The sequence below is a fragment of the Danio rerio genome, chromosome 21, assembly GCF_052040795.2.
Source record: "Danio rerio strain M-AB ecotype USA chromosome 21, GRCz13ab, whole genome shotgun sequence".
NCBI lineage: Eukaryota > Metazoa > Chordata > Actinopteri > Cypriniformes > Danionidae > Danio > Danio rerio.
This window is the reverse complement of record NC_141041.1, coordinates 39,897,960-39,910,218: the sequence shown is the minus strand read 5'-3', so window position 1 is coordinate 39,910,218 and position 12,259 is coordinate 39,897,960. Positions and strand designations below refer to the sequence as shown.

The following is a 12,259-nucleotide window of genomic DNA, read 5'->3' as shown; positions in this document are numbered from 1 at the left end:
GCTAAATAGTTATCTTCTGCCACCTGCTGGACTGGAGCGGACAACAGTGCGGTTGAAACGTATGGGTTGAAATCGGTAATAAAACAACGTGAAAGTGGATGGACTATTTAAAAACGCTGGAACACGAGAACACAAACACGCATAAAGCTTTATTCATACACTAAGTGGAGAATGACTTAGGAAAGTTTGCAGAGTGCAACAAGCAAGATGACTGTAGACATTAGGCTAAAACTGAAGGCTGTTGATTTTCAATGTAAAAGTCACAGTTTTACTGATTTTATTTGCGGATTTCCTTTTTATAATGGGACATGAATTTAAACCAAGTGACTTTAAATGTAAAAAAAATAAAATAAGAATAAACTGTACCTAATACTCACCGGCCACTTTATTAGGTATGCCTGCCAACTGCTTGTTAAAACAAATTTCTAATCAGCCAGTCACATGGCAGCAACTCAATGCATTTAGGCATTTAGACATGGTCAAGAAGATCAGCTGCGGTTCAAACTGAGCATCAGAATGGAGAAGAACAATGATTTAAGTGTCTTTAAACAGGCATGGTTGTTGGTGCCAGACAGGCTGGTCTGAGTATTTCAGAAACCAGTGGCCTGCTGATCTACTGGGATTTTCACGAACAACCATCCCTAGGATTTACAGAGAATGGTCTGAAAAAGAGGAAATATCCAGTGAGCAGCAGTTATGTGGGTGCAAATGCCTTGTTAATGCGAGAATGGCCAGACTGGTTCGAGCAGATAGGAAGGCAACAGTAACTCAAATAACCACTTGTTACAACCGATGTATGCAGGAGAACATCTATGAACGCACAATATGTTGAACCTTGAGGCGGATGGGCTTCAGCAGCAGAGAACCACACCGGATGCCACTCCTGTCAGCTAAGAACATGAAGCTGAGGCTACAATTCGCACAGGCTCACCAAAATTGGACAATAGAAGATTGTAAAAACCTGGACTGATGAGTCTCAAATTCTGCTGCGACATTCGGATAGTAGGGTCAGAATTTGGCGTTAACATGAAAGCATGGATCCATCCTGCCTTCAATCAACACTTCAGGCTGGCAGCAGTGGTGGTGGTAGTGTAGTGGTGTGGGGGATATTTTCTTGGCACAGGCCCATTCGTACCAATTGAGCTTTGTGTCAACACCACAGCCTACCTGAGTATTGTTGCTGACCATGCCCATCCTTTTCTGACCACAGTGTACTGTACCCATCTTCTGATGGCTACTTTCAGCAGCATAACGTGCCATGTCATCTCAGAACATGCTTGTTGAACATGACAATGAGTTCACTGTTCTCAAATGGCCTTACTTTCACCTTTGGTTTTTGTTGACAACTGCAGGTTTATTGAAGTTGTTTACTGCGTCAAGCGTCTTTCATCATGTCCGCAATTACAAAGTCAAGCAGGTTATCAAAATCAGAATTCATAGCATAATATCAACAGAAAGTAAGAAAGACTGAACTGAATCATTTCCAAACTAACTAGAACTACACCAGCGCTATTCTGCCATCTTACATGTACTGAATTTCTTCCTGAATAAGGAAATTTTACTTTTTTTACTTGCCTGTTCATCCTTGCAAAGTAGCTTTGACAATCTTCATTCTATGAAACGCTATATAAATATAGATGGCTTTACTTGCTTCATTCACTGTAAAGATTCATCTTCATTCATTTTTGTGCATTACACAAGGTTTTGATTGGTCGGTTTTCATGTTTAACTAGTCCGGTTAGGTTAAAGTCCCTCACATGATGTGCAGCTTGATGTGCTGTGAGGGCAGCATCAATAACACTGGTAGGGTCAGAGTGGACAGATCTCAGCTCAGGTGCCAGACCAAGACAAACCGCCTGATGTTCCTGGAAGATGATCACAGTCTTTTCGCAAAGCCAGGCAACAACATCATTCAGCTACCTGAATGGTTATTATACTATATTATATTATATTATATTATATTATATTATATTATATTATATTATATTATATTATATTATATTATATTATATTATATTATATTATATTATATCATTCATTCATTCGTTCATTCCCTTTATTAATCCGGGGAACACAGCGGAATGAACCACCAACTTATCCAGCAAGTTTTTACGCAGCGGATGCCCTTCGCAACCCATCTCTGGGAAACATCCAAACATACACACACACACTCATACACTACGGACATTTTAGCCTACCCAATTCACCTGTACCGCATGTCGTTGGACTGTGGGGGAAACCGAAGTACCTGGAGGAAACCCACGCGATCGCAGGGAGAACATGCAAACTCCACACAGAAATGCCAACTGAGCCGAGGATCGAACCAGCAACCCAGCGACCTTCTTGCTGTGAGGCGAATGTGCTACCCACTGCGCCACTGCGTCGCCTTATATATTATATTATATTATACTATATTATATTATATTATAGTATATTATATTATATTATACTATATTATATTATATTATATTATATTATATTATATTATATTATATTATATAATTTTATATTATATATTTTTTTGTTTGTTTTTATGCTTAGTTATTAAACATTGCAGCGATCTGAATTTTACAAAATTGGCAGAAAGACAACCTGCATGGCTAATCTTTCTAAAATATTTAAACAAAGCTGAATTATCATCTAAAGACACCATTGATTGGTTTTGTTCTATTATTTATCTATCATTTATATTATATAATATAATAACGTAACTGCTCTGTATTACACTTGTTTGTGAATAAAAAAATAAAACGTGTATGTTAAGTGCAGTCATTAAATTAAAATATTTAATTGTGATTCATTACAGACTTCTAAAGTTAATTTTACTGTAATTTTACTGTTTCCTTTTTTCAAGCCAAAATGCATTTGGTTCCTTCTTAAATAAAAAACACAGAATAACATAACATAACATAACATTACATGACATAACAGTTGAAGTAGAATTATTAGCCCCTAATTTCTGTTTAGCGCAGAGATTTTTTTCAACACATTTCTAAACACAATTGTTAAACACAATCTTTGCCATGATGACAGTAAATTTTATTTCAGACACTTCTATACAGCTTACAGTGACATTTAAAGGCTTAACTAGGTTAATTAGGTTAACTAGGCAGGTTAGGGTAATTAGGCAAGTTATTGTATAACGATAGTTTGTTATGTATATTAAAAATATATAGCTTAAAGGGGCTAATAATGTTGACCTTAAAATGATTTTTTTTTTTTAAATTAAAAACTGTTTTTATTTTAGCCGAAATAAAACAAATAAGACTTTCTCAAGAAGAAAAAATATCAGACATATTGTGAAAATGTCCGCGCTCTGTTAAACATAATTTGGGAAATATTTAAAAAAAATAAAATAAAAAATAAAGGGGTTCTAATAATTCTGACTTCAGCTGTGCATTTAGTCATTTAGCAGATGCTTTTGTCCAAAGACAATCGCTGCATCATGACCAATCACTGCATGAACACTATCCCATAAATGTACAGTAAATTGTGTTGCTTCAGTAAACTATTGCCTTAGTGAGAATAAAGGGATGTGCATTTTATTCAGTTAGTCATTTTTCTGAAATTGTGTTTTAATATCTTTATGCATTAGGATAAAACTCACAATATTATTCTGCTTCTGAATATTAATATCTACACAAAAGAAGATAATTCAAATTAAAATTTTAAAGTCATGTTGTTTTCTTTTTTCATTCTCTAATATGTTTGATTTTGAGTTCAATAGAATATAAAAGAGAATGCAATTCACAAAGTCAATACTAAACTCATTGTTTATTGTTAATGTGTAAAAAAAATTATTAGAGTTCGTGGTTATTTAATTCATTTTTTTTTCTCAATTCAGCATTAAAAAAAATATACTTTGTGTATAGAAAACACACAAAATTACTGAAGTAAAGTTAAAAAAATATTAAACATAGGCCGTAAATGGCTAATAAAATAGCAAAGTTTACGTTTTTTGTGATAAACATGATATAGCAGACCCATAAAAACATTACTTGAAAGCATGTAATGACCAAAATTAGCCACTAAATGTCAGTAAAAGTACATTAAAGCGACTCAAAAATGTTTCAGCTTTGGCGGGACTTTTGGCCTTTTATGAGAAAAAATTGAAGCAAATATACAAATAAATGTATATATAAGTGCATTGAATATAGCTTATAAACTTAAATCATAATAAATGTACATTTGTACTCTTATAAACTCATTCAAAGCTAATTTCACAAGTAATATTTCATAGGCTCCTCACTATGAATAAAAACAATTTTTTTTTTTTGCATTAATTATCTAGCAGGAACTGTTAAATCATTAGTTTGAGCAAAATCTTTGTTATCCGATAAACAGTAAACTACGAATGAATTATTGAAATAAATGATGAAGAATTATATGTGTGACAACCATAAATTAGCAAAACATTACTTGAAATCATGTAATGACCAAAAGTAGCCACTGGATGTCAGTAAAAACCTATTACAATTAAAAGTAGTACATTTAGCAAAAACCTTACACCCAAGAAGCAAAAAATCAGCCCAAATTTGCATAGCTATAAGCACATTGTAAACCTCACACTTGTTGCAAAACTCTACACACAGTGATTTGCAAAACATTAAACACATTTAACAAACAAAACACAGAAAAATCTATCATGAAGTCACTTCCTTGCAATACCAAAGCACCGACTGTCAAATTACCGCACCGTCCAACCAATTGGTTCTACAGTCATCAGGTGTGCAAACGCTTGTTTGCTTAATTGTAGACACACCAACCAGGTCTTTAAGCACTATAAAATGCAGCAGGTGAGTTCATCGCTCTTCAAGCACAATGGAAGAGTCAGAGAAAGAGTTAGCTAATCAGCAAATCAAAGATGTTCAGCAACATCAACATTCCACTGTCCTATTTCTTCCACCATACTCTCCATTCCTCAGCCCTATAGAAGAGTTTTTCTCGACATGGCGGTGGAAGGTACATGCTCCATCTCCAGGCTAGGGTATTCCTCTTCCAAGCCATGGAGGAGGCCTGTGGCCAGATGGAGGTAGCAGCAATCAAGGATGGATATGTTATTCATTTACATTTAGTCATTTAGCAGACGCTTTTATCCAAAGCGACTTACAAATGAGAACAAGGAAGCAATTTACACAACTATAAGAGCAACAATGAATAAGTGCTGTAGGCAAGTTTCAGGTGTGTAAAGTCTAAGAAAGAAAGCATTAGTAATTTTTTTAAAATTTATTTATTTTTTTGCAGTTAGTGGAGGAGTTAGAGAGGGAGTTTTATATTAGTAAGGAAAGTGGAGACTAAATAGTTGAGTTTTTAGTCGCTTTTTGAAGACAGTGAGTGACTCTGCTGTTCTGATGCAGTTAGGGAGTTCATTCCACCAACTGGGCAGATTGAGCGCGAGAGTTCGGGAAAGCGTTTTCTTCCCTCTTTGGGATGGAACCACGAGGCGACGTTCATTCACAGAACGCAAGTTTCTGGAGGGCCTATAAATCTGCAAAAGTGAAAGCAGATAAGAAGGGGCGCAGCCAGAAATCGCTTTGTAAGCAAACATCAGTGCTTTGAATTTGATGCGAGCAGCAACTGGCAGCCAGTGCAAACGAATGAGTAGCGGTGTGACGTGCTCTTTTAGGTTCATTAAAGACCACTCGTGCTGCTGCATTCTGAAGCATCTGAAGAGGTTTGATAGAGTTAGCTGGGAGCCCGTCAAGTAGAGAGTTGCAATAGTCCAGTCTGGAAAGAACAAGAGCTTGAACAAGGAGTTGAGCTGCATGTTCAGAGGGTCGGATCTATCTGATGTTGTAGAGTGCGAATCTGCACGATCCAGCAGTTCTAGAGATGTGGTCAGAGAAGTTTAGTTGGTCATCAATCGTTACTCCAAGGCTATTCACCATTTTGGATGCATTAATGGTTGCCCCGTTCATCTGGATTGAAAAGTTGTGATGTGGAGTCGGGTTGGCAGAAACTTCAAGCATTTCTGTTTTGTGAGGTCAAGCTGAAGATGATGATCTTTCATCCAGTGTGAAATGTCTGACAGGCAGGCTGAGATGCGAGCCGGAACCGAGGGATCATCAGGGTGAAAAGAGAGGTATAGCTAGGTATCATCAGCATAGCAGTGGTAGGAGAATCCATGTTTCTGGATGACTGATCCCAAAGATGTTGTGTAGATGGAGAAGAGAAGTGGTCCAAGAACAGAGCCCTGTGGTACCCCAGTGTTTAGATGCTGTAGGCTGGACACTTCTCCCCTCCAAGACACCCTGAATGACCTGTTAGAGAGGTACGATCTGAACCACTGAATAACCGTGCCTGCAACACCTAGTGACTCAAGCGTAGATAGCAGGATCTGGTGGTTTACAGTGTCAAAAGCAGCTGACAAATCCAGCAAGATGAGGATTGATGATTTAGAGTCTGCTTTAGCCAGTCTCAGATCCTCCACGACTGAGAACAGGGCAATCTAAGTTGAGTGGCCTTTCTTAAAGCCAGATTGCTTGTTGTCCATGAGGTTGTTTTGAGTGAGAAAGTCGAGGACTTGATTGAACACGACTTTCTCCAGAATCTTAGCCATAAATGGAAGCAGGGATACCGGTCTGTAGTTTAAGACATTCTTTCCAAGGTGTCTTGCTAATGAGAACATGTTTTTGGTATTTGTTAACAGTAAACTTGTGTGAAGTTACATGTTATTACAGTACTATGAATCTCCATGTCAACATTTTGGGCATGTAAAAAAATTAGAAAAAAATGAGTTTCTTCAGTGTTCAACATTGATCTTGTGTAGTGTTTGGGGGATTTACTTTGTACTTCGTTGATGATAGCCTACTGTAATCATAGGGAAGTAGAAGTGCTAAAAGTGTTTTAGGTTTATCACAGCAGAGTGTAACTCGTGCAAACAGTATATAGTAAATGTGAAATGTGTGTTTCTTATGGAAAAAAGGGTGTTTTTTAAATATAAGTGTATAGTTTTATTAAGAGTGTTTAATTATGCAAAGGATCTGTAATGTTTTTCTAATTGATAGTGTGGTTGTGCTACTTGTGTGTACTGTTTTTAAAACACGGGCCCTGTTTTCGAGTGTTTAATTATGCAAAGGATCTGTAATGTTTTTCTAATTGATAGTGTGGTTGTGCTACTTGTGTGTACTGTTTTTAAAACACGGGCCCTGTTTTCGAGTGTTTTTTTTTTTTTCAACTTTGGTAGAACTTTTGGCCTCATGAGAAAACAACAGCAATTTATATAAATAAATGAAAATATAACTGCATTGAATAAACGATCTATAAACTTAAATCATAATAAATGTACATTTGTACTCGTATAAAGCTAATGTCATACTTTATGTATCTTAACAAGGCTAAATTAAAAACAAAATGTCATAACATGGTTTTAGTTATCTGGCAGCAACTCTTAAATCAAAACCTGCAATGTTATCTGATAAACACTAAACTCAGAATGATTTATTGAAAGAATTCAATATCAAGAATTGCGTATTTGTAACAAACATAAATTAGCAAAGTATTACTTGAAATTGTGTAATGACCAAGTGTAGCCACTGGATGTCAGTAAAAACCCATTAAAGCAGGGGTGTCCAAACTTTTTGGGCCGAGGGCCAGATGCAAAAAGACAAACGTTGTCGCGGGCCAAATTTTACATACATCACACAGACACGTGTATATATATATATATATATATATATATATATATATATATATATATATATATATATATATATATATATATATATATATACACAGTTGAAGTCAGAATTGTTAGCCCCCCTAAATTATTAGCCCCCGTTTATTTTTTCCCCAATTTCTGTTTAACGGAGAGAAGATTTTTTTCCACACATTTCTAAACATATTAGTTTTAATAACTCATTTCTAATAACTGATTTATTTTATCTTTGCCATGATGACAGTAAATAATATTTGACTAGATATTTTTAAGACACTTCAATACAGCTTAAAGTGACATTTAAAGGCTTATCTAGGTTAATCAAGTTAACTAGTTAAGTTAAGGTAATTAGGCAAGTTATTTTATAACTATGGTTTGTTCTGAAGACCTAAAGGGCTAATAATTTTGACCTTAAAATGGTTCATAAAAAAATTTAAACAGCTTTTTATTCAAGCCGAAATAAAACAAAAGTCTTTCTCCAAAAGAAAAAATAATATCAGACATATGGTAAAAATGTCCTTGCTTTGTTAAACATCATTTGGGAAATATTTAAAAAAGAAGAAATAAATCAAAGAGGGGCTAATAATTCAGACTTCAACTGTGTGTAGATAGATAGATAGATAGATAGATAGATAGATAGATAGATAGATAGATAGATAGATAGATAGATAGATAGATAGATAGATAGATAGATAGATAGATAGATAGATAGATAGATGATAGATCATAACAAGAACTGCTGCTTAATTGAATGCATGTAATAGCGACACCCGGTGGTTATTTATTGAATTACGTTCATTTTTGTATAGCGGGCCAGATTCTATTGATATTTATAAAAAGCCTCGCGGGCCGCCACAAAACTGATTGCGGGCCGCAGATGGCCCGCGGGCCGTAGTTTGGACACGCCTGCATTAAAGGAACTCAGGAATGGCGCAAATTTTCGAGCATTTTTTCAGCTCTAGCGGGACTACTATTGGGACTTTTGGCCTCATATGAGAAAACAACAGCAATTTATATACATAAATGAATGTAAAACTGCGTTAAATATGTTCTACTTACATCTTACATGTACAACTTATATCGTAATAAATGTACATTTCCACTTCTATAAAGTCATTTAAATTTTATTTCATATGTCATGTAGCCTAGGTATTGCTAGCTACTCACAATAAATAAAAACGAAATTTCCTGACATAGTTTTAGTTATCTGCCAGCAACTGTTAAACCATCTGTTGGAGAAAAAATAAACAATGTTATAACTCTAAATGATTCATTGAAAACAATTAAGCACTTTCATGGTTTATGTTTTGCAAATTCAGTTCGACTTAATTCATTGCATAATCAGTACATAACCTATTTGACGTCTCAAAAATGCACAATTCTTTATGTTACACCTCTTAGAAAGCACTTTGTAAAGTGGCTTTCTTAAAAACACAATAAGATGTATTAGCCAAAGGCCTCTACTATAGAAAAACGTTTGCGTCTCAGTCCTAATTTGTTGAGAAACATTTTACAACTCCTCAGTCGGTCCCTAAAGATTGTCCGCTGAACGCACCCCACAGAGCCGGAGAAACGTGGCCCCCGCTAGGTGTCTTGCCGGTGGCACAATCTACCCTTTTGCGTTTGAATGTCAAGACTCTCCATGCAGAAAATTGATTCCCAATGATGCTATTGAGCAGGCAGGTCACTCAAGAGAGAAGAAAATAATCTCATGCCCCCCCGAAAAACAATGAGATGAAACCAAAATGCTGGAGATAAAGGATTGTCATGAAATTACGAAAATTGAGGGAATCGATCACAAAGCATGAAGCTGATATATGGACGCTGCGTACTGTAGCTTTAAACCTAAAATAAGTCTAGATGGCATAGCTGATGCTCACATCAATGGCATCGTTTTTGTGACACAACAATTATTTATATACTTTTTTACATTATTGTGGTGTGTTAAGGGTTGGGGTAGGCTTTAATACAATTTAATTTAATAAATAATATATAATTATCGTTATAATTATTATTTATTACATTACTGGGAAGTGTAGCCTATTGTTTAGGGTTGGGTAGAATTTAATAAATATTAAATGCAGCTGTATCCCTTCCAGCAACATACATGTGAGACTGCAGGATGTTTTATCTCTGCTTACGGGAGCAAGAAATGATGTAGCCTAATTTGTGTCCTCAGATATTTTAACAAGAAATAGTCAACTTGGTGTTTTTTAGGAGATTTTTTTTGAGTAAAGAGAAAATAAAAAATAAAATAATCTTTGAAATGTTTAAATTTTAGCTGTACTGGAATTATATAGAACTAAAACAGTTTTATTGAAATCAATATAATTGTTTTACTATTATTTATAACAACCAATCATAAAATCAAACACATTTGTGTGTCCTCGAATAATAATTTAACTTGTTGTTATTTAGGAGATTTCACTTGGGTGAATAGAAAATAAATAATAAAATTAAGTTTGAAATGTTTAAACATTAGCTGTATTGGAATTATTTAGAGATAAAATAGTTTTATTGAAATTAATATCACTGTTTTACTATTATTTTTGAGAACCGTGGATAAAATCTGTCATATTTGTGTGTCCTCAAATAAATTAGTCTACTTATTATTTGGAAGATTTCACTTGGGTAAACAGAAAATAACTTATGAAATACTGTTTTGAATGTTGAAATATTTTCTCGATTGGACATATATAGAGCTAAAATAGTTTTATTGAAATTAATATAATTGTTTTACAATTTTTTATTCTAACCGTAATAAAATCAAACAGATTTGTGTGTCCTCAAATAAATCACCAGTATATAGTCAAGTTGTTGATTTATTTAGGAGATTTTATTTGGGTAAAAATAAAATAAATAATAATATAATACTTGAAATGTTGAAATATTTGCTGTATTCGAAATATATAAAACAATATTAGTTTTATTGAAAATAATATAGTTGTTTTATTATTACTTATCAGAACCGTAATAAAATCAAACACATTTTTGAGTCCTCGAATAAACTAGTCAACTTATGGTTATTTAGAAGACTTCATTTGGGTAAAGACAAAATAAATAATAAAATAATGTTTGAAATATTTGCTGTATTGGAGTTATATAGAATTAAAATGATTTTATTGAGATTAGTGCTGTCACCTCACAACACGAAGGTTGCTGGTTCGAGCCTCGGCTGGGTCAGTTGGCGTTTCTGTGTGGAGTTTGCATGTTCTCCCAGCGTTCGAGTGGGTTTCCTACGGGTGTTCCGGTTTCTCCCACAGTCCAAAGACATGCGGTACAGGTGAATTGGGTAGGCTAAATTGCCCGTAGTGTATGAGTGTGAATAAGTGTGTGTGGATGTTTCCCAGAGATAGGTTAAGTTGGTGGTTCATTCTGCTGTGGCGCCCCTAGATTAATAAAGGAACTAAGCCGGAAAAAAAAAGAATGAATAATTGTTTTACCATTATTTATGAGAACTGTGGATGAAATCCATCATATTTGTGTGTCCTTGAATAAATTGTTCAACTTCTTGTTATTTAGGAGGTTTAATATAGGTAAAGAGAAAATAAATAAAGAAATAATGTTTAAAATATTTGCTGTATTGGAATTATATATATATAAAAAAAATTAAAAAGTAATATCATTGCTTTAGGCTACTATGTTTTACGAGAACCGTGCATAAAAGTGAACAGATATGTGTGTCCTCGAATAGATTAACAGTATATAGTTGAGTTGTTGTTATTTAGAAGATTTAATTTGTGTAAAGAAAAATAAACAATAAAATAATATTTAAAATGTTAAAATATTTGCTGTATGGAAAATATATAGAGCTAAAACAGTTTTATTGACATAAATATCATTGTTTTACTACTTTTTTCGTGGTTGAAATAGTTTCATTATTGTAATTTTTAACAGACTTGAATGTAAAGCACATTTTTAATATAAACATGAAACTTTAACAATTAGACATTTAAACAAACAAACAAACAAACAAACAAACAAACAAACAAACAAACAAACAGTTAAAATTAATAATTAAACAAAAAAATTAAATAAACATGCTTTCACTCAACCAACCACCCACTAGTGTTATCCAATAGTCAAAGTAGGTAAGGCATATTAATTACAAGATTGTAGAAAGAAAATAAAAGGGGACCATTTTTTTTTTCTAATAACAAAACCTTGTCTATTAGGGTATTCCAGATTTTTTCCAGATGTAATGTACATGTTAACTCCATAATTTAAGACATGGAACTACTTTTTTGTTTTTTTCAAAACAAAAGCATACGTTTTTTTTGGCAGAGATCATCCCAAATGAATCTCAAAAAATCTTCGGAAACTCCAAATATACCTAATATATAGATCTGGAGACAATGTCCTGCATTAACAGAACATCTGTGATTCAGTTCAAGACTTTGTTCCCAAATTTCTACATTTAAAAAAAAAAATTATAAGAACTGAGATAAAATCAAACAGATTTGTGTGTCCTCAAATAAATAGTCAACTTGCAATTCAGCAGATTTCATTTGGATGAAGAGAAAATAAATTATAAAATATTGTTTGAAATGTTTGTGAATTGGAATCAAATAGAAAATAAACTATTTTGTTTTACTATTTTTA

General features: G+C 33.8%; 1 long non-coding RNA gene across 2 annotated transcripts; it reads left to right on the top strand.

The window, feature by feature from the left end:
• Positions 1-3,716: 3,716 nt before the first annotated feature.
• LOC147838921 (uncharacterized) lies at positions 3,717-9,657 on the top strand. Of its 2 annotated transcripts, XR_015520640.1 has the most exons (4): positions 3,717-4,681; positions 5,012-7,060; positions 7,160-7,567; positions 8,575-9,595. It is a non-coding gene; the product is annotated as an uncharacterized LOC147838921 (long non-coding RNA). The 2 variants fall into 2 exon arrangements; XR_015520641.1 differs by lacking the exon at positions 3,717-4,681 and having other exon boundaries at positions 5,241-7,023; positions 7,215-7,567; positions 8,575-9,657.
• The last annotated feature ends 2,602 nt before the right edge of the window (positions 9,658-12,259 follow it).